This window comes from Rattus norvegicus, chromosome 8, assembly GCF_021556685.1.
Source record: "Rattus norvegicus strain SHRSP/BbbUtx chromosome 8, alternate assembly SHRSP_T2T, whole genome shotgun sequence".
In the NCBI taxonomy this organism is placed as follows: Eukaryota; Metazoa; Chordata; class Mammalia; order Rodentia; family Muridae; genus Rattus; species Rattus norvegicus.
Window position 1 is genome coordinate 33,735,723 of NC_141541.1, and position 20,865 is coordinate 33,756,587.

The 20,865-nt window shown below is 41.2% G+C and overlaps 1 protein-coding gene and 1 long non-coding RNA gene across 11 annotated transcripts in view; one reads left to right on the forward strand and one right to left on the reverse strand.

Moving 5' to 3' along the window:
• Ntm (neurotrimin) overlaps positions 1-20,865 on the reverse strand; it is a 992,271-nt gene that overhangs the window by 82,303 nt on the left and 889,103 nt on the right.
• On the forward strand, positions 4,318-11,175 carry LOC134480150 (uncharacterized). Of its 2 annotated transcripts, XR_015627091.1 has the most exons (5): positions 4,342-4,414; positions 5,167-5,289; positions 6,185-6,275; positions 9,285-9,400; positions 11,055-11,169. It is a non-coding gene; the product is annotated as an uncharacterized LOC134480150 (long non-coding RNA). The 2 variants fall into 2 exon arrangements; XR_015627090.1 differs by lacking the exons at positions 5,167-5,289; positions 6,185-6,275 and having other exon boundaries at positions 4,318-4,414; positions 11,055-11,175.

Here is a 20,865-nt window from a genome sequence, read left to right on the forward strand (position 1 = left end):
AACCCTGGCTGTGTACCTGCCTCTGCTGTGGTCCTACAAGGGCAATGGGCAGGACTAAGAGGTATATGTATAGTTAAGCTAATGACTAACTTTCCTCTGACTACTGAGAAGAGCAAACCCCATTCCTCTGACATCTCGGTTTCTTCCTTCCATCAGCGGCTCAGGACTAGGCACAGAGTAGGGTAGATGGTCAGTTCTGGGTGGCGATCAACACACTGCCCTAAGAGGATGAGATCCTTTGATGTAGTTGAGAATTTGCATCACCTAGTGACCCCGCAGCCATAAGGCAAGCCATCACTTAAATGTTGGTGGTGATGCTCATATAAATAAAAAGTGATCTTTTTAGCACACAATGTATGGCACTTCATAATAAACATAAGGCTTTGCATCACTGGCCTATGCATCTACCATAATATAATTTTCTCATTGTCTCAGAGTGCTGTACTAACATAGCATTTCCTGCAAATACTGTGCCTCTGTACTGGCCACAGCTTCTGAGAGCTCTTGCTTACCATGTATTCATTTACATTCAGGCCAGGGGAATGATTGGCCTACACCATTCAGTTTTCCTAGGTACCTCTATGGCATCCAAACAGTCATGATAAAGGTCTCACACCCGGCCCTTGGAATTAAGCAGCTTGCTTAATCCTACCTCATTTTCTAGTCCCGGATACAATGGTAGCCTAGGGCCATGGGATGCGCCATACCTTGATTCTTCTTGGAGATAATTTCAAGGAATCACATGCTTAAGGGAAGGGGGTTGCCGAGGAGTGATTTGACTCTTCAGACCAGCTACACAATATCAAGAAGCACTCATTGGCACATGGAATAATGACAGCCATCACATACCTCTAAAGATGTCACCTACTGTACGTGTTGGATAAATGTTTTTTACTGACAAATTCATCCGTTTTGAACCACTTGGCTTTTAATCTTCATTGTGTGTGAACACAAATTCTCTGACAATCCAGGATCTAATGGCTTCTAGTCAAGCTCTATGAGAACTATTTTCTTTTATCGTAAGTTCTCTCCTTCCACATATGAAGAAATGGGAGCACAGGGAAGAAAAGTTAGGTGTCCATCCAAATTAGAAGCTGCTACAAGTAGATACCAAATGAACTGCTTCACCCATTGGAAAGGAGCCCTGTAGCTGCTTCTAAAAATTTCAGGGCACAGCCATTTTTCTTTTCTTTCTGTAAACAGCCTCTCTGTGCAGTCCCAGTGCTGAAAATCACCCTATGTATGAGGTGTTCCCTCAGCTACTGTACCTGCAACCCATGTGTAAAATGTCCCCGTTTATGCAAAGCACACCATGGAAGCTAATAGGAGCTGGAGCCTCATTCCCTGTAGCTGAAACAACCTGATGTTGACAGAATGGGGACGCATTTTCAAGCTCAAAATTCTATAATAATACCTCAAGGGAGTCATTGGCAAAGTTTGGCCAAAGTATAATTAGTTTGCGCAGCTATTAGAGGCTGATAAAAGGTTTTAATTTGTGGAGTCATCCCAAGCATCTCACAGATTTCGTAGCCGCTCCTACTTTACTTTAAAACCGAGTGAATACTCAGGCCAAAGGCCACAGTCAGACAGGCACAGGAGGAGCCAGCATCTGAGGAAAAGGAGAGGGGAAGGGGACTTCTCGGCTCTCCCCATAACAAGGATGGCGGATAGAGAGGCACGTGAGATGCACAAATGATATCGTGTTCGTTGCTGGTACTGCCTTTCTCCACTTGTACTCTGCTCATCTTTGTGCTAAGCAGAGCCCTCTGGAGAATTTACTAAGGACCATCTTTTATTTCCCGAGAAGCCAGAGAGAGAGAGACCCCAGTCATTTTGTTCTATGTCCTTTAATTGTTCAGATGCAGTTTCCTTCAGGAGAGCTTGCAGGAGGATAATAATGCAGGAAGGGAGGCTCCACTTGAAAAATACAGGAAGAAGACAAATGGTTGATTTGGGGCTAAGGACATAGACACCTGCTGATGGGCTTGAATTCTGCTGTTTAGCTGTGAGACAAACAAACACGATAAAAGTAACCAAGGAGATGGCATCAAACTACGACAATCTATTGTGCAGCTCCACGGTGCATCTGTGCGAAGGCTCCGCGATGGCATTTGATAACATAATACAGATTTTACCCACTGCAATTTGCCTCTAAGGAGAGAGACAACACACACACACACACACACACACACACACACACACACACACAAAGGGAAAGAAAGAGAGAGAGTGCACATCACAACAAAGGCTAGTTTACATTTTTCTTTCCGAATGCTGCATACTATCAATGGATTGTACTGTGTATGGGCAATTGGGTTTGATGAATGTGTTAGAAATCAAGGTGCAAGGAGTGGTTAGTAGCCGTGCATCCAAGCACACTGATGTATACACGGCTTATGCAAAACATATGCAAAGTAAGTGTGCATCTTCATGATGGCTCTTAAGGAAGGCGTCAAAGGCTGCCATCACTATGAAAGATATTGGGAGTTGGAAATGACTCATCATCCAAGCTTCATTTACAGAGATACATGTGTCTATCTTTGGAAGAGATGAGGATGTCTGGACACAGCCAATTACCTAAAAAGGAGAGGCATTTGCGCTCATATCTTTGTGTAATTCTGATTGTTTGCTACTGCCGAATGATGAAAATATCCCATTAGTTAATTTGGCTTATGAAACTTGACATCACAGAATTGTATTGCTAAGAGGGGAGGGGACTACGTATTATTATATCTAATCTTATTACCCTTCACCCAACACGTGCTACTATTCCATGAAAATGGTTTATTGGCACCAGAACAATAGTCATGTGGTTGGTAACCAACTATTTGAATGCCAAAAGGGGAACATATTATATATAAGTTTAAAGGAACCTAAGTAGAAATATGCATATATTATGTTTTGTTTGGAGTTTCTGTAAAACTAATTTCTTTTTTCTCCCTCCCTCCCTCCCTCCCTCCCTCTCTCCCTCTCTCCCTCTCTCCTTCCCTCCCTCCCTTCCTGCTCAGTATCTTTGTTTCTAATGATTTTGTTTTTATGCACATGGACTATTTGCCTGAATTTCTGTCTGGTCCTTTTGTGTATTCTGTGCCCACCAAGTCCAGAAGAGGGCATCGAATGTTCTGGATCTGTAGTAATGGAGAGCCGTCAATTATTCTGTGTGTGCTGGAAACTAAACCTAGGTCCTCTGTAGAACTACAGATGCTATTCATTGCTTAGCTACCGCTCCAGTTCCAGATGGCAAATCTCTTAAGGCACTGACAGAAACACATTTGATTCTCTGATCCCTGGACTTCTGCTTCTGGTTCACCTCTTTATTGTCTCCTATGCCTTCTACCCATAGCTCTCAGTGTTGCTCAAGTTACGTTGAACAGATTTCCTTCAGTGTGATCCCTTCCTTAGGGTTGCTTGAACACATCCAGGGGCAAGTCTTCTTCAAAATAATGTTTTTCTCCCCACAATGCAGGATCTGCGGATAGCTTCTCCAGGAAGCTAGATGTAGGGATTCCTCTATGTAGAGAACAAAACTCTACTTTCTGAAGTGCATAAAACCATTATTGAGTTGGAATAGTCACATTGGTATTTCTTAGCTCTGACAGCAGGAACTCAAAGAGCCCGGCATGCGATTGTATTGGAGATCTCCCAAGAAGACTTTTATAATCACTTCAAAATTAGATCCAGTTGATACCGCCAGCTTTTTGCTTGACTCTACTCTCTCCTTTGTTGATCATTTAAGGAAAGTAGTAAAAAATAACCTTTATGACTAGAGAGAAAGAGAACTATAATACACCAAGAGATATACATGCTCCCTTCTTCTATTAACTTATGAAATCCCCAAGGTTAGGGACCATGTGCTATACATTGTCACCTTCTATCCACTTCTTTAGCTTCACTTGAACTTAGTAGGTGTTAAAGAAATGTTTGTGGGTGGATGAACAAGTTAATTATGGTTACAATCATATATATATATATATGATATACATATCCATACATATATAGATACATATATGATACATAATAGATTACATATATAGAAGTTTGGTAGATACTATGAATTTAAGATAGTTCTGTCCTGTTTAAAATCATGATTAAATTTAAAAAGGGAAATCATTATTATTCCAGCTCTATAATGAATAAAAGATAGACCATATATTCCGTACATATGCTCTAAGACTGGTTTCAAGGTACAGACGATGGAAGGCTTTGTTAGAGGCAATGTGCAGTGAAAGTCACTTGCACTGGCTGCCAGTTCCTGCTAACCCTGGAATCCTCTATTACATCATAAAGACTCTTTTCCCACCAATCTATTATCTCTCTAAAACACGGTGGTGGTGTTTGGGAAAATCAACTAAAGGGGAAACTGAGACAAATTCTTGCTACTTGGCTTTTAAGGAGGAAGCCTGACGTTTTCCAGGTAATAGTTACGTTCATCTCGAGCTTATGGCGGGCTATATCAGAAGATTTCTTGAATCTCAGATTATTTGGACTATCTAGAGAGAAAGCTGGCAAAAGAGAAAAATATGGGGCTGGAAAAACTTGTGAGTAGAAGAAACTAGAATGCTCTTTATAGAAGATTAGATTGCCTTCCTTCCACCCGTCCAAAGTTGTAGTCAAGCCCTTCTGGATCGTTCTTGATTCATAATAGAAACACAGTTTCTTTGGGGGCTTCTCATAAAAGAAAATGCAAAGCACCAAATTACAACATACCTATGCTCTCTCATGACATAGAGACAGTCTGTCTAGGAAATTTGCCTATGTCATTCATTCTAGCATCCACATGGCATGGAACAAACACAACCTATTCCTCTTGGTTAGAAATGGGCACCAGGGTGCCACTTTGATACTCATTCTTCTCTGAGCACGCTCTTGAATACGCCAATGCAGGCAATATTAAAAAGGCAACATTGTTAAAGTAGGCAGTTTCCTGCCTGCTCAGGGAGTGAGACAAACATGGTCTGTGGACGTACAGTGATAGTCTCTCCCTGGAGATGGCCGGAAACTCAAACATCCCATCCAAGACATGCTTAATTCGAAGGCACGATTTCACAACATCCAGGTGAGCAAAAGCTGGGTAATTTGCATGCACATTAAAGCTTGAAGAGCAGGATGGACGTGCTAAGGGATGCTTTCTGCAGAAAGTCCTTTCATCTTTCATTTGGTTTCCAGGTGTGTGTCTAGCCACGGTTTCCTGAAGCAATGAGCTCAGATCTAATATTCAGGCTCCGGTGTACTCTGCAAATGGGGATTGTTTTGCCTTTCTCGATACTCTGTTACCTTTTCTTCCCAAAGGTAATCACATTGCTTACCTGTCCCTTGCCTTTCCTTACCTGCATGTGGTAGAAAGAGGACAGACAGAAAAGCTGAGAGTGCTCCAGTCTGCAGAAGGGAGGCACATGAGTTACAACTGAACCTTCACATAAATAACCTTTGCGTCTTCCCCAGAGTTTTGGGTCCCAAGAATAGAAGAAAGTCATTCTCCATTCCTGCTTCCTGCGAACTATCCATTTATCTCTTGCAGATACTCATTGGTACACTCTCTCTCCCTCAGCCTTTCCTTTACCCATCCCCAAGCTTCAGGCTCTTCCCAAAGACACCTTTCATCTTCCCTCATTTGAAGGTTCAGCTGCAACTCATTTTGTGAATGGAAAAGATTGGGAGGTTTGCAGGTTAGCAGTGAGGTAGTGCAGTCTGCTGCAGCCAAATTAATGCTGGCCGCCATGTAGTTTCCCTCATTAAACAATGCCCACCAAGATCCCGTCTGCTGTAAAACAATTGGTCTCTGAAGCCCAGTATTCATCTTCCAGGGTTGCTGGGAGATAATAAATGGGTAATATTCCGGCGATAATGGTAATGGAGTCACGGCTCAGAGCTAATATTATGGCAAAGTAGTAATTATTTCAACAGTAAACAAGGGGATGGTTGAGTTGCCGACAGAATTCCAGCCTGTTGAAATGGTTCAGTTAATTTGCTTGGAGCCAAGGCCTGGGACTGGCTGCAAGAGCAGGGAGAAAGTTTCCATCGCTGGCCCTAGTGCTCCAAATTCCCCAGTGACCTCTGATTTCCTCTGGCTACGAAGCAACAGAAATCTCCAAGCTTCTCCAGGTCTAACTTCTGATTGATAGGCAATGACAGGGATGGTGGCTTCAGGCTTCTGCCTGAAGATCCTCTGTCTTCTTCCCTGAAGAGCCTCAGCCTGGGTCACTGAGACTAAGGGGGCCTTTATGAAGAAGTAAGAATGTTAACACATGGGCGAGAAAACTGAAGAGTTTTTCAAGGTGAGCTTCTCCAAACAATTGCCTTCATTTTTACATAATTTGTGAACAACAGCAGACATGGCAGTGAGCTAATTCTCGGGACCAGCTTCAGTGATTTGTGATTATGATGGTTATATGAACTCTGATAAAAATGTGGGGCTCAGCAAAAGTGCCTGAGATTCAGAAGGAAAATGATGATAAGACTTGATCAAACTCTGGAGGTTACAAAGGCTCCCTTGTAACCTTACCTTTCAGGACACCTTGTCATTAGTCAGAAGAAGATGAACTCCATAGAAAAAAAGCAAGACATTATATACACAGACATTGTGCCATTTCTTCCTACAATATGCCCGTTCCCAGTCATTTGTTGCTAAGTATGAAGTCAAGTGTCCCCAGCAGAAGCCCAGAGCAGACAGTCTTTGATTTTCTATGTGACCTGGCCATTGTCTGGGTTCAAGCAAGTAGGTCTCATCAGGGTTTTATATGAGGTTAGAAGTCTGAACCTGAGATCCCTGCCAAGGCTTCCTGGTTCAAAAATGCAACAGCTGAGTATGGATGTTGGGCTCTAAGTCTTCATTTTTCTACTGGAATCTCAGATAGTCTATGCATATGGTAATCTTAGTATCATTGAGTTTCACATGCTGGCCAAAGCCTCCTTAGTGACCAGCAAAAAAATCATATAACTAAATCAGCTGCTGGAATTTTATAAGCTGCCTCGGATGTCACCCCCTGTCACCATCACCTGTCTCACCATTACCTGACTCCATTCATCACTGAAGCCAGGTCATAGTTCACAGAAGGGGAACGAGACTGCAGGCAATGGAGGGGGGGTGTCTCAAAAAGTTCTTGGACTTTTTATATTTCCTCAATAGCAGCACAGCATGAAAACCCACAGTGACTTCTTTTTCTTTTCATAACAGCTTCCTGAGGTCTGTCTCCAGTTTTGATTGAGAATGTTTTTATTACTCTGTCCATATCTGAGTTTATTCTGGAATATCTAAGTCTCCCCCACCATTATTTTATCACCATTATACTAGCAATAAACACCACTGCTATTAATTAAATGTTCTGTTATGCTTGTAATTGAGAAAGAATAATTATGCAGTCCAACTTTTAAAGATATATACTGCTCCCCATTGACAAATGAATAAATGTGGAGACAAATGCTAAATTCTAAGCCCTGAGCACAGGACGGTTTGACTCCACCGATCTTTCTAAAGGGATGCTTTCCTTCCAAATAAAATTAGTTTCTATAGACACCCTGAGGAAGAATGAAAAATGGCTACAAATTATTATTATGAGACTTTGGCTTCAGTGTTTCTATCTGTAGAATGGAGATTATAATGATACTTACCTCATTATCAAGATTAAATGTGTTCATAGCTATAGAGCCCTTTGCAGAGTTGGCAGAGAATAAATCCTCAAGTAAAGTTAGTTAATGGTGTTTTTTTAATAACTCCAATGAGCATAAAATCTCTTTCCAAGCATAGATTTTATTTTTGTAAACAGCCATTTGGATTAAAGTCTCATGAATTAGATGAGTGTGATAAAATTATAGCATATACATGTCAAAAACTTTGAAGGCTGGGTTTTTAAAGCAGCTCCAAGACATTTCCAGGAGATGCATTTCCAGAAGGTTCTCAGTAATGGTAGCATCAATGACAACCTCCCCCACCAGGTGGTGGCTAAGTAGTTCTGATACTTATCAAAAACACCATCTTGCTTAGATGGACTATAAATGCAAGAAAGAATACTCATTAACTGTCAAATCTCTTAGGAGATTCATTTTTTAAAGAGCCTAATGCTAGGATAATATTCAAACCTGTCTAGAATTTTGTGAAACTCTCATGGAAGCCTGCCCAACTTTAGGCTGTCAGGTGGCAATTCTTCTAAGTTGGGTGGTCCCTGAGTCCCATGGTGGCTCAGCATACATTACTTTAGCTAACTAATAAAAAGACCAAATGATTCTTTCAGGATATGTAAGTTTTTAAGTGGTGCATAAAAGGAGGAAGAAATGAAAGGCAAATCTATCTTGATAGTTCCCTCTCTTACCTCAGTGCAACCAGAACACTAGATTCTTGGTGCCTGTTAATTCTAAAACGTTACCCTTTTCAATTCAGAATGGGTATGACCTAGCAGAAAGAAAATACTGGAGGCTAGAGAGACAGAGGAACTGTCTATACACACACACACACACACACCCCAAACATAAAAAGCACACAAAATACACATGCACAGACGCATACACACAAAGTGCACAAAACACCTATGGACAGACATCAAACACACAAAATCTAGTGCAAATACATGCACACACACACACACACACACACACACACAAGCAAAATACACCTGCACATGCACATGTACATATACACACTAAACACACAAATCCCAAGTACCTACTCAAGCAGACACACAAACACACATAACACATACACATACACATACCCCTGTAGCTCAATGTGTGTTTGTTATGACATACTGTGCTTGTTTATACATCATAGCAGGTATTCAGCAGTTCTCATCTCTTCAAAGACTGAGAGACTACTGCAATAGTGGCTGAAGGAGGTGGCGCAAGGCAGACCATCCCTTCATTAAAAGGAACAATATAAGTTGACTTTCAGATTTCAGATCCTGGTTTTGACCCAAACATTGTCATACTAATAACAAGCAGGATGACCACGACTGCTCCTAAGAAACCTTAGAAGAATAAGGATTCTATGAGTCACAAAGAAAGGGAGCACAGAGTAAACCAAATGTTGGCCTCCATAAAAGCTAAAAGAGCCTAAGGTATCGCACACTTTCTGGCCATTTACCAGTAGCTTAGGCTTCCTGAATTCAGTGGCTAGTTACTTCCAGTCACATTTCTTCAGAATTTAAAATTGAAATCTATTTCTGAAGGTTTTGCTTATAACTATATGATACTTGTAAACATATATTTGAAGAGCAGAAAGCTATAAAGAAACTTGTAATTAGCATCTGTGCCTCCAACAGTTAGCAAGTCACTAATTCTTTTTTTTCATGTAGAGCTCAAAGCTCACTTTTCAAAGTGAGTGATAAGACTACAAAGTCGATCTCAATAGAAATCTCCATGGCAGACTTATTCATCTCTCATGCTGGGGAAACTGTCATTAGGCTCATGTGTAAGTATTTTTGAAAGTATGAAATCATAATGATGGGATTCTAGAGGACTATTCATCCAGGTGATCATTGAGAATTTTTACAAAAGGTACTAAATTAGAGCTCATTCGATCGGGATCTTCCAGTAAACTTGAGACTTGCCCTGTCTGCTTGACAAGTAACTTTAATGTTATAGCTGTATTTCAGGCAGAAATAGGGAGAAAGGTGGAAAAATGAGGCAGGTGCTGGGTTTGGACCCAGAAGATAGAGGAAATCTGCAATAGCCCATTCTGGCTGGACTGTTCTAATTAATGGAAAGAGCTCCTTGCGGGAAGATGGTACCCAGTTGGAATGCTCTTAGGGAAAGCAGGCTCATCTAAGCTACTCCAGAAAGCTACAGAAGAACAAACTGGATAGCAGCAACCTACTAGCCATGCCAATGCTGAGATGTGTAGTGGGAAGCATTCGCATCTCAGGAAAGAGTCTCTAATGAAGAGATACTGGCTTCCAGGCAGGAAGAGGTCAGTTATTGCAAGAATGGTGCTTTAAAAGTGAGTTGCTTTTCTGGGCTTTCTCTCCTCTCCCCTCAGGCCTTGCACTCTCTTCCTAATTCACCATGGATGCTAGAAAACAGCAGCAGGCCCTCAGTAGAAGCAGCTGCTTGATCTAAGACTTCCTAGCATCTAGGACCAGAAGGCAGGCACACTTCCCACAGACCCGAGTGTTCCTCTACAGCAAGAGAAAACAGACTAAATCAACATCCAAACAAACTCCCTCATGGGTAGAAGGAGACTCAACCCAAAAGCAGTAGACATGGATCTGGCCACAAAATAAAGACCTAGGGGAGCATTGTGTTTTTGTCATGCTCTGTAAAGAAAAGGCGACCATTCAAACCAAAGTGGGTAGAATATTGAATTGTCTGACAATCAGAGTGGTCCTCATCAGGGATTAGGCTCTGTATGGCCTTGTTAGATGAACAAGGAAAAACAACTGGGCACAGGAAGCCATCTGTGAGTTGGGTAGTAGTAGCACTAGGCTCTCTTCAGTGGCATGTGCCAGTCTTGGAAGGACAGAAAGCTCAAAGGTTTGAAATGTGTGTGAGAACCACAAGGCCTTCAGAGTGGAAGCAGGAAAAGTTAGGGAGGGGATCTGAATAAAGAGAGGGGTTTAATGACTCCCACCAGGATAACCACTGCCAGGAATTCTAGAAATCAGTATTACAAAAGATCAGAGGATAGAGATGTTAGCTGTGTGAACCATGTGATCTCAGCACTGATAGAAGGCTGATATTACAAGTCAAAGGCATTCATAAATAAGTGGATGTGATTGGCTGGGTTCCAGAACTACTAACTTAATAACAATAACCTTCTAATTTCAAACTATGCTTTAATTATTTTCAGCCATTTAAAAATGCAAAATCCACTCTGCTCTGTGGTGTCCAAAAAATTAGATCAAATTTAGTCTAACTGAATGTGTCTGTCAATCCTTAGCACCATAAAATGAGACAAGGGAAGACAGCACTTTGAATCATTTGGCATCGAATCATTCAGAGGCCAGAGCTGACAAGGATTGGGAACCACACCAACACTAGAGTTCATTTTGCCCTGCGATTTCCCTCTTGATTTCTGTCTTGCACTATTGTATCTTATTCCTCTGCTCTTTTTAAATGTGTTTCAGATTCAACTCGCCTCCTTCCCTGGGACCACATCCTCTGCAGTGTTTGTAAAATGCTTAGGTGAACTTTCCAATTAATTGCACTGTGTAAATAAATGTAAGACTTAACAAAAGATAATGAGAACAAATGATAATTGCTGTTGTTATAACAACGGGCATAAACACTGGTTCCATTATTTGCTTTTTGAGTTTGTGTTGCAAAAATGCAAGAGCATCTTTGTCTTGGATGGCTGCTTGGTAGCAAGATCACACCTCTTCTCTCAGCCTCCTTGACTTTCTTGGCATTGCCCCAGAGCACATGCATGATTAATGTAGAAATTTCAACAAAGGACAATGGTGCCTACTGTCTTCATGTTTACAAAGCACCTGCAATGTTCAGTTACTATCCTGCCTATTCTCACCCTATTTTACAGATGAACTAACAGAGGTTCAGAGAGGTTAATTAGTTTGCTAAGGGTCACCCACTGAGTAATTGACAGATGAGAGTCCAACCAAGTGTTGTGACCAAAGTGATATTTGCTCCCTAGGATCCCTAGCCCCAGTTAGAATGTGAAAGCTTGGATGTTAAGTTCAAGGTCCAATTGGGGTAACCAAGCTTTGTGAGTGCCTGGGGGAAACCCTTCCTTTTCTGCCAGCGGGCCACATCCCAGTTTTGTAACTGAGTCCCAGACAACTGGTGTTGCTAGTTTCCCAGCACACATTTTTGCTTTCCTGACTCCTTTCTTTCCCATAATGTCTCCCAACATGGTGTACCTCATCAGATGGTAAAATGACTTACACTCACTCAGGAAACTTGGCAAGCACCGCCCGTCTTTTATTTGCACAGTGGGAAGTTTATAGTCAGTATGAATTGTAACAGCTCTGCAGGGCTGACTTCTCAACACTTCCCAGCTGCAGAGCTCTCTGAGGCGAGACATGGCTCGAGAGACACCACGCAGCAGGGACTTTCTGATTCCCCTTTGCAACTGACTTGAATCTTGAAAGCGGTACTGCTGTGAACCTCCTGGCTCTCTCCTTGCCTTTCTCACTAGCAGCCAGGACTTCCAAGGAAGCTGGCAGCAAGGCTCGACCTTCTCCCACTGGGAGCCCTATGGCCCCATCTATTAGCTAGGTAGAGAAGAAAATAGTGTGAGGAAGCATCCTCAGAGCTTGCAGGGAAGTTTCAGATGAGTACGGCAGCAAGGTTTCATTACCAAGGCCTGTGGGCAGCACCTGCCCTGTTTCCTCCCCACATAGTGTTTGTTTTAATAGGACAGAAATACCTTGTCGGTCCTTAGACGTCAATAAGGTGGTAGTCTAGATTATAGATAAATGCACACAATGTAGTGCAGGATGTTATTTATCTAGAAATGTGAACACCTTATCTTAATTCAGTGCCTTTGGAGCAGAAACATGATTGTGTTTATTTCTGTTTTAATTTGTGAAAATGTGACCAAAGCACTGCTTTCAGATAATTTTTAGTTAATTTCTTTAACCTTCATTAAACCTCCGTTTCTATGCAAGTTAGAGGCAGCAATTTTTGAGCGTGTCATTTTACCAGTGAAAGGAAGGATGTTAAGAGACATGCAGACATTTATTACCTCTATTTAATGCACTTTCAGTACATATTGAATACACCTGAGGAGTTATGGATCTGGTCCTAGGGGAAGCAGGGTTTGGGGGCAAGTTCACATGCAGTGGTAAATCTTGTGCCAAGGACTCTATTAACAATATTAACCAAATTTTGCAGTAGATAAAATGTGGTACAATGGAAATACATTTAAGATGGGCACTCATGCCATAGCTTCTCTTCAAAGTCATTTTATTTATTGTTAGCAACAGTGTGTTAATACTTACAATTAAGATGAAATACTGTCAAGGATGAGCGATTAAAAATTCTATTATTATTGTTGTAATAATTACCAATTCCACTCTTCACTTGACCACTATTGTTATCCCTATTTTGCTGATATTTACGGAGGATTTACTTTGTACCAGACACAGGATACATGTTACTTGTGTTACCTCAGGAAATGCATACCACATTATGTGCCTTCTGCCTTGGGTATCACCCTTCATAAGGTGACTAGGTGAGAAGATTAATGCAGATGGAAAGAGCCCACAGTGACATTGCTTAGGAAGTGGCGCGATCAGAATTCATGTCTTGAAGCTCAGTGGTGATGCAGCTCTACAAAGCTCCGAGAGTTCAGCCTATATTCATGAAAGAAAGCTACCCACGTCTATAGACAGTTTCAAGTGCTACAGTTCTATCCCAGCCCTGTTTCTTCATAGCTTACTAACATTGGCAAATTATTTAAAACTTCCATGCATGTTTCTTGCTTTCCTTATTCTCTCTCCTATAGTGTTTCTAAAGATTAGATACGCTAATACAAGTAGAGTGCTGGTCTGCAAAGCAGATAAAGGTCCTTATTTGTACCAGCTTTTAGTATTGTCACTGACATCACTGTCTTCCCCCACTCAATATATCCCATCCATCCTTGCATTCAAATAGAAGACTGATGTGTTGGTGCCAAGCAACCGTGACATTTTACTATGCCACAACAGGACAACTTCTAAGTAACTCATATGTGTTTTTCCTTTCCTTGAAATGAGCTCAGACACAGGTTTGTAAGCAATCACTCCTTTGAAGATCACTGCCTTGCTCAAAATACAGTGCAGCATTGGAAAACAACAGGGATGAAGACGGGACACTCCTCTCCTGCTTTAAGGTAATAGGCAAAGGCTGACACTTGAATGTGGGTGGGGTTAGGAATTAAAGACGGGGAACTAAAAAGGACAAATGGCTGTGGTGATGCCATATTGATACCTCCCATTTATTCTTGCTCTCTTTGACAGAAGTGACTGGTGACAGACTTGAATCAGAGCACCTGGAGTCACACTCAAAAGACATTCACGTTAACTGATCTTTCGGTATTCCTTCGTAGAAGGTCCAGAGACTCAGGCTTGCAAAACTCTGAGGGCTCAATAGACCTTCATGAGGCTCCTGCCCTACTTGGAGTCCAATAAGAGGTAAACAATTATCTAGGGTTGGAACTTCTTGAAGGTGTAGCCACATACCTGGTAGACACAGAAGGGCTTTTCCAGTGCTATGTGTGAGTGGCCTGTGTTCCTGAAAATGATCCCAATAAACTCACTGGTTCAAGAAACTGGACTTTGGTGGAATATTTTCTTCGGTTTGATAGAGTCCTGCTTATTTAAGATTCATAGACATTGTCATCACCAGAAAATATAACAAAATATCCATGTCATTCTGCAAAGTCCAATTCTGTGCCTCATAATTTGATGTGATATGCAGTAAGGCACACAAGTCACCCTTTGTTCTGAATCCACGTATAATCACAGACTCATGTTTAGTATAAATATTTTGGAAGTGAGGTTTTTTTTGTGAAGCTACAATCTTCCCAAATTTGTTCTCCACTATAACGTAAGTGGAGCTCTATCACAGTCATACTAACTTCATATAGAGGAGCAAATGAAAATATTTTAAAACATTAAAGTTTGATACGGTGTGTCATATCATAAGCACACACACACATACACACACACACACACACACACCACACACTCACACACACACACACACATGTCTCAAAAAACATTGAGGGAAAGAGGAGAGGGGAGGGGGGTAGAAAAGTTGTTAAAACAGAGCTCACGGTTACCGGGGTAAAATAGCCTCTTTCATGTAACAGGACAGCTGTACTCAAGAACTCCCAGCAGCTGGGGTGCTACCTGTACAAGGTGAAGCCAGTCAATGTTCCGGTGTGAATGGAGGCTCATACAAGCCCCACCCTTAGCTACGGACAGTTGATAGCTGCTAGCAACAGGAGATTCAGTTTTCCTTAGGCATTTGGCTCCTGCTTAGGGTGACAATGCTTAAGCAACTGCCCCCACATTGATGTTGAATCAGATCGAGCAGATTATTTTTAAAAAGGGGGACATTATGTTGGGTTGGAACCTGGAAAGAGTTGGAGAAGAAGAGTAGGAGATGAGTATGATTGAAAGCACATGAAATTCTCAAAGAATAAATTTAACATACTCCTTTTTCTTAAAAAGTAAAAGTGTGTGGATTTTAGATACAATCATGACCTAACAACATCTGGTTCCACAGCTGCATTCACCTACTTTGATATCTGCTGTTGATGGTTATGAACGACCAAGAGCAAATTCAGCTCAAGCCTGAGAGCTATGTTGTTTTCTTGAGCCTTAGACTTATCACGTTGCATAGTGGTGTGTATTGTCCAGCAAGATATGTATGTGAGCTTTTATATCATAGTTTCTTCATCTGAAGGTTAGTAAAATCACTGATCACATGACATTATCAGGAAAGTTAAACGGGGGGTTGGGGATATAGCTCAGTGGTAGAGCACTTGCCTAGCAACGCGCAAAGCCCTGAGTTTGGTCCCCAGCTCCGAAAAAAAGAAAAAAGAAAGAAAAAGTTAAATGGATCACACATATAAACATTTAGGACAATGCCAAGAACAGGCTCAACTTACAACAAAAATATTAAGAAATTACAATGATACAGTGGAAATGGAGGAGACAATAAAAACGATGACAGCCAGGAATAATCCTTCAATCCTCTCCTTTTTTCTCTCACTTCTAGTTTTATTTTTCAACTTTTGTGACTGTCTCACTCTGAAGCCTATGCTGGCCTTGAACTCATGACAACCCTTCTTCAGTCTCTTTGGTACAGGGACTACAAGCATGAGCTACAGTGCCCTCCCTCAGACTTTTCTTTTATGCGGAGATAGAATGGAACCATTTTAACAGCAGCTATTTTTCTAATGGCATCCACTTGTCTCTCAAGGCACAAAACTGCTAGCTTTTGCTTGACAATTCTGGCATGCCAAATGATCCCAGGACCCCTTGCTGCTGTCCACATGATGACAATGAAGTAGAGCTCCCATCGAGAGGTCCTTATAGCCATGACAACATGTGCAACTCCACTCAGCTGAGGATGTCATTTCCATGACAACACCTGAATGACCCAAATCAAAAGGCCTATGGAAGTGTCACAAAGAGAAGATGTGTCAACACTGAGGAATGCCGCCACTCAAGGGCAGAGCAGGCAGTCAGAGGGGACGCTTAGCAGCAATGCTAAAGCAAGCGAAATGATGTCTAACATGAATGCGTGTGAAACTCACCAAGGCACACTGAGCTCCAAAGAGCTGTAGCTCCTAGGAAGGTATATATAAAGAGATGGAGCTAAACTTTCCAGTCTTGTGTCTCCCACAACCCATCCTTCCCAACTAAAGGGTTTCTGTTTCCAAGGGAACAGTGGTTCTGAGGTCATATAAACAATATCAGTAGGATGGCTAGGGCATTGAGAGAACATTGTGGTTGGGGAATCAAAAAGTCACCTCCAAGCTAGAAGTAGGTAGCTATAATATAGCAAGAGAGGTTTTTTCCAAGTTGGTCAGCTGCCATTATTCTCTGCATATAGAGATGGGTGTCCTCCTGGGCAGACCTAAGCATGTGAGCATGTGGTAACAAGGAAGTAGGGATGTTTGCAGAACTCCCAGGACATGCTATGCAAAGCTGAAATATTTACTCTTAGTTCCAAACTCTGTCCTGAGGAGGATATTGACCATGTTAGTCTACATATTGTGTATTTGCTTGGCCCTCCCCTTTTCCTCCTATTTTACAAACAAGGAATTTTAGGCAAGGGGTAGCCAAGCTTGGCTCCAAAGTGAAATTTTGACTTAAAACAAATAAACAAAAACAGCTGAAACAATAACAACAACAACATCAACAGCAACAACAACAACAAGCAAAAAACAAAACTGGGGAAGATTTCACTTATACAATCATCTGTGGGACAGAATGGATGGCTTCCCAAAACTGGCTCTGACTTTGATGAAAGATGGATTAGATAACCCTGCTCTGTGTGAGCATATGATTGGGGGTGGGAAGTGTTAAATATTGGAAACTGAGAAATTCTGCACTGGTCTCAAAAAAATTGGGGTATGAAGAGAAATCTGAGTGTGTCCCTACGCCCCTTGCCATGAGTCATTTCACACTTCAAGCAATATCACAGACAGGGCTAACAGCTATCCATCCCCAGTGATCCTCATTTCAGTTGGCAGCACATGCTCTCACTTCTAAATGACCTAGTTGCAGAGAGAGCCTGTTGCATTTGCCACACTGTAACTTTAGCTAAACAGTCCCAGATTCCCTAAATGTCTCCTCAAATTCTGGGTGTTGCTTCGCTGGTGATCAAAACATACTGTATGTTAAATAAATAAAAGCCAAACTTAGTACACTTTTCTTTCATCTGAAAAGGAGAGACACAGAGAAAGAAGCCACGTCATTATACAGAGCAATGACCAGGCAGCATCCAGGGCTTTCAGGTGGCAGACCACACTCTGGAAAGATAATCTTGAATTCACACTGCCTTCTCCATCCCGATCGTTTATTCTGTTGTACTTTATCTTAAGGCTTCCACCTAAACGGTATCTCACCTCCTTCAGTCCATTTTCTCCTTTTCAAACCACCGAATTATCTGTTGAAAATTTTCCAATTTTCATTTCTATTTATTATTTATTTCTTTATTTTTTTTCACTTGTGAATTTCATACAAGAGTACTGTATTTGCATCATTTTCAATTCTCTCTACCCTCTTCAACTCCACTGATTTCCTTCTCACTCATCTCAAATTCATGACCTTCTTATAAACACATACACATATACATACATACATACATACATACATACACACACACACTCACACAAACATACACACACAAACACACACACCACAAACACACACACACACACACACACACACACACACACACACACACACACATCCTCAATTTAGCATTGCTTCCTTTGGGATTGGTCAAACTATCACAGGCAAATACTCTCTCTCCTAGTAGCCATTACTTATCTGTATTGTTAGGGGTCGAACCTTGTGACACGTCTGTTGTTTTTATCACAATGACTCCAGCCTGAATTTTGCCAATTCTGCTTCCATTTCAATCAACATCTAAGCAATTCTTGTATTACTAATCATTTCTCCCTTTCAGAAAGACTCTCTTTCATTGGCTTGAATATTTCTTTCCTGTCTCTTCCTCTCAGAAGTCTCTGCCGGAGCCCCTTCTCCTCTGCAGCTTGTTGGGGTCAGCACGTAAGTCTTGCATCTCTGCTCCAAATACAGTTGCCATATTTATGAGTCCAGTCTGCCACGTGGCATCCCCTGGTTGTTGGCTAGTCATTGTTCCTTTTGAGTAATAAAATTTTATAATTGTGTCTTCTCTCTCAATGTCTCTCCTATTCAGATGAAATAAAATTAGCCAACTTTGGATTTTACACATTGAACATCAATATTGTTTTTCTAGTTCCTTCCTGTGCCCAGGTATAGGCAGATATCCATTCATCATTTCTATTTTTGTACTAACGTACTATTTTGTTACTAAAGTATGAACCTCTAGTTTCCTGGAAAGTGCTTCTTGTGCAGTTCTTGGTGGATAGAAATATTCACTAGTCATCATTGCCACAGGCCACATATCTGATTGCTACCTTTTCCTCATAGTGGGCTTTAGCTCCATTTTTATAACAGATTTAAGATTAAACAGCCTCACCATTTTTAATACTACCACCATAGTCTACACTATTGCTTTAACCCTCTTCTAATTACATTCTACCATTTCTTTCTGCCAATGTTCTAGCTCTCCATGCATAACAAACACACTCTTAACTCAAGACTTGGCAGTCCCTGAAGCCTCTATCTAGAAGAACATAGTTTCTATTCCCTCTATCTGCTCACCATAGGCCTTTCTTGTTCCAGCTTTTAATAATCTGATGAAGATTCTACCACTAAGCCCTCTGTTCATGTCAGTTGTATTTTTTCTCCTTAACTCTCTCTCCCTTCTGACACCAGGATACACATTTATTTCTAGACTGTTGTATCTCCCTCCAATCCACAGCCTACGGAAGCCAAGTCTTTGCTCACTGCTTGGTCTATAGCAGTGAGATACACAATGGCATGCTTCAGCATTCAATGACTAAAGGACAAGTAGATCTGCTTCTCTAGCACATCCCTTCAGAGTACACTGATTCTAATCAATCTACTAAATCCCTGTTCTGTACAAACATAAGTCTCAAGTTGTTACAGTCCTTTAAAAAAGAGATCCAAGCACACTGAGAAATGGGTTAGCATTTAAAAGGTTAAGAACACTTGCTTTGCTTGTAGAGGACCTGAGTTCAGTTCCTAGCACCCAAGTTGGACAATTCACAACCATCTGTATTTCCAGCTGGAAATAAGGAAACTGATACCCTGGTCCTCACAGATATCTTCACACACATGGTATGCACCCACAAAGGGATATACTTACATTTATAGAAATAAAGAAAAAGATTTAAAAACAATTTTTGATGGGAGCTAAATTACAGCAATCAACAAGTTAACAAAACAAAACACCAACAATAATAGGCCAGAAATCAGCTGGTCTGTACTATCCTACCTAAGGTCACAGACAATGAAGCTGAACACAACCTTAGACTTCCCAACCGGGCAATGAAAGAGGCCAAACAAAAACTCTAAGAACACTTTTGCAGCTAGGTGCCCACTTCACCATACCCATGGACCAGTTTCTGGACGCTTCACCTAAGGTCCTCCCTCAGTTCTCTAATTCTGCCATTTCAGGAACTTGAACTTCCAAGGCTTCTCTAAAGGCCAATCTTGCTGGCCAACAAGAAGATTTCCCCTTACCTGACACTTCCTCCTCACTTCCCCATGATACATTGAAGCAGCTGACATTTGTCATGACCATACTTCCTGAAACTTCCAGTCATTATAACTGCAATGTTCCCTTTTTGACTTTTCCGATCCATGTACTACCAGTTACTTGACCTCAGTTTCTCCTTGGGCTTTCTCCTGTGTATAAGCTACCCTGGTCATTAGCCCAGATTTGTCACTCTCTGGAATCCAGTAACATTAATTATAAGATCATGATTTCTGATTCAAAGAATGTGTGTTTCTAACTTGCTTGCTTACACACTCAATCTATAGCCCACATTTACTCTACTCATTCCTTTGCTAAACTATTATATATTTAATGTCTATATAATCTTGACATCATGCTAAACATTGAGGCGTACATGGAAAAACCAGAGCAAATGTTCTCCATGTCCTGGGTAAGCATACAGTCTGGCTCATCAAACAAACTCTAAAAATAACCCTTCTGTAGTCGCATGGCTTCTTGACTGTGCATGAGCATCAGTGCAGGCACTCAGTGTTGCCCTTTCAGAAATGAGACTGCTAGAGCTACTACAGCTCTCCTCCTTCAAATTTAAAGTAGCTCTTTAAATATTCCATCCCACCCTACTTTAAGTTTATCACATAAATGTGTAGATTATTTCTTTGTGTCTCCTCCAGCTTTGCCATAATTAGATGTAGTACATTATGAGAATTACCTACCAAAGATTCCTTCCATATCTTGCCTACTAGCACAGAAGGTCAGTGCAGCCTTGGCTTACTTTGTCCACTCACATATCTCCAGTACTTAGAGAATTTCTCTTTCACAGGTAGGGATGGTTATAATGTACAGATTTTCACTATGTGGCATAGGTTTCTCTGTAATTCACTATTGAGCTTAGGTTGGCCATGAACTCTTGTTCCTCCTATCTTAGCATCTCAGGTTCTGGACTATAGAAATGTGCAGTTATATTCCATTTGATGAGAAATTCTTAAATAAATAAGTTAATTACTTAACATTATTTCATCAAAGGTTTCCCTAGAGGCAACATACATACAATCTTCTCTATTTACTTTCCCACCTAGAGTGGTGTATTATGTGACAACTAATAGATTG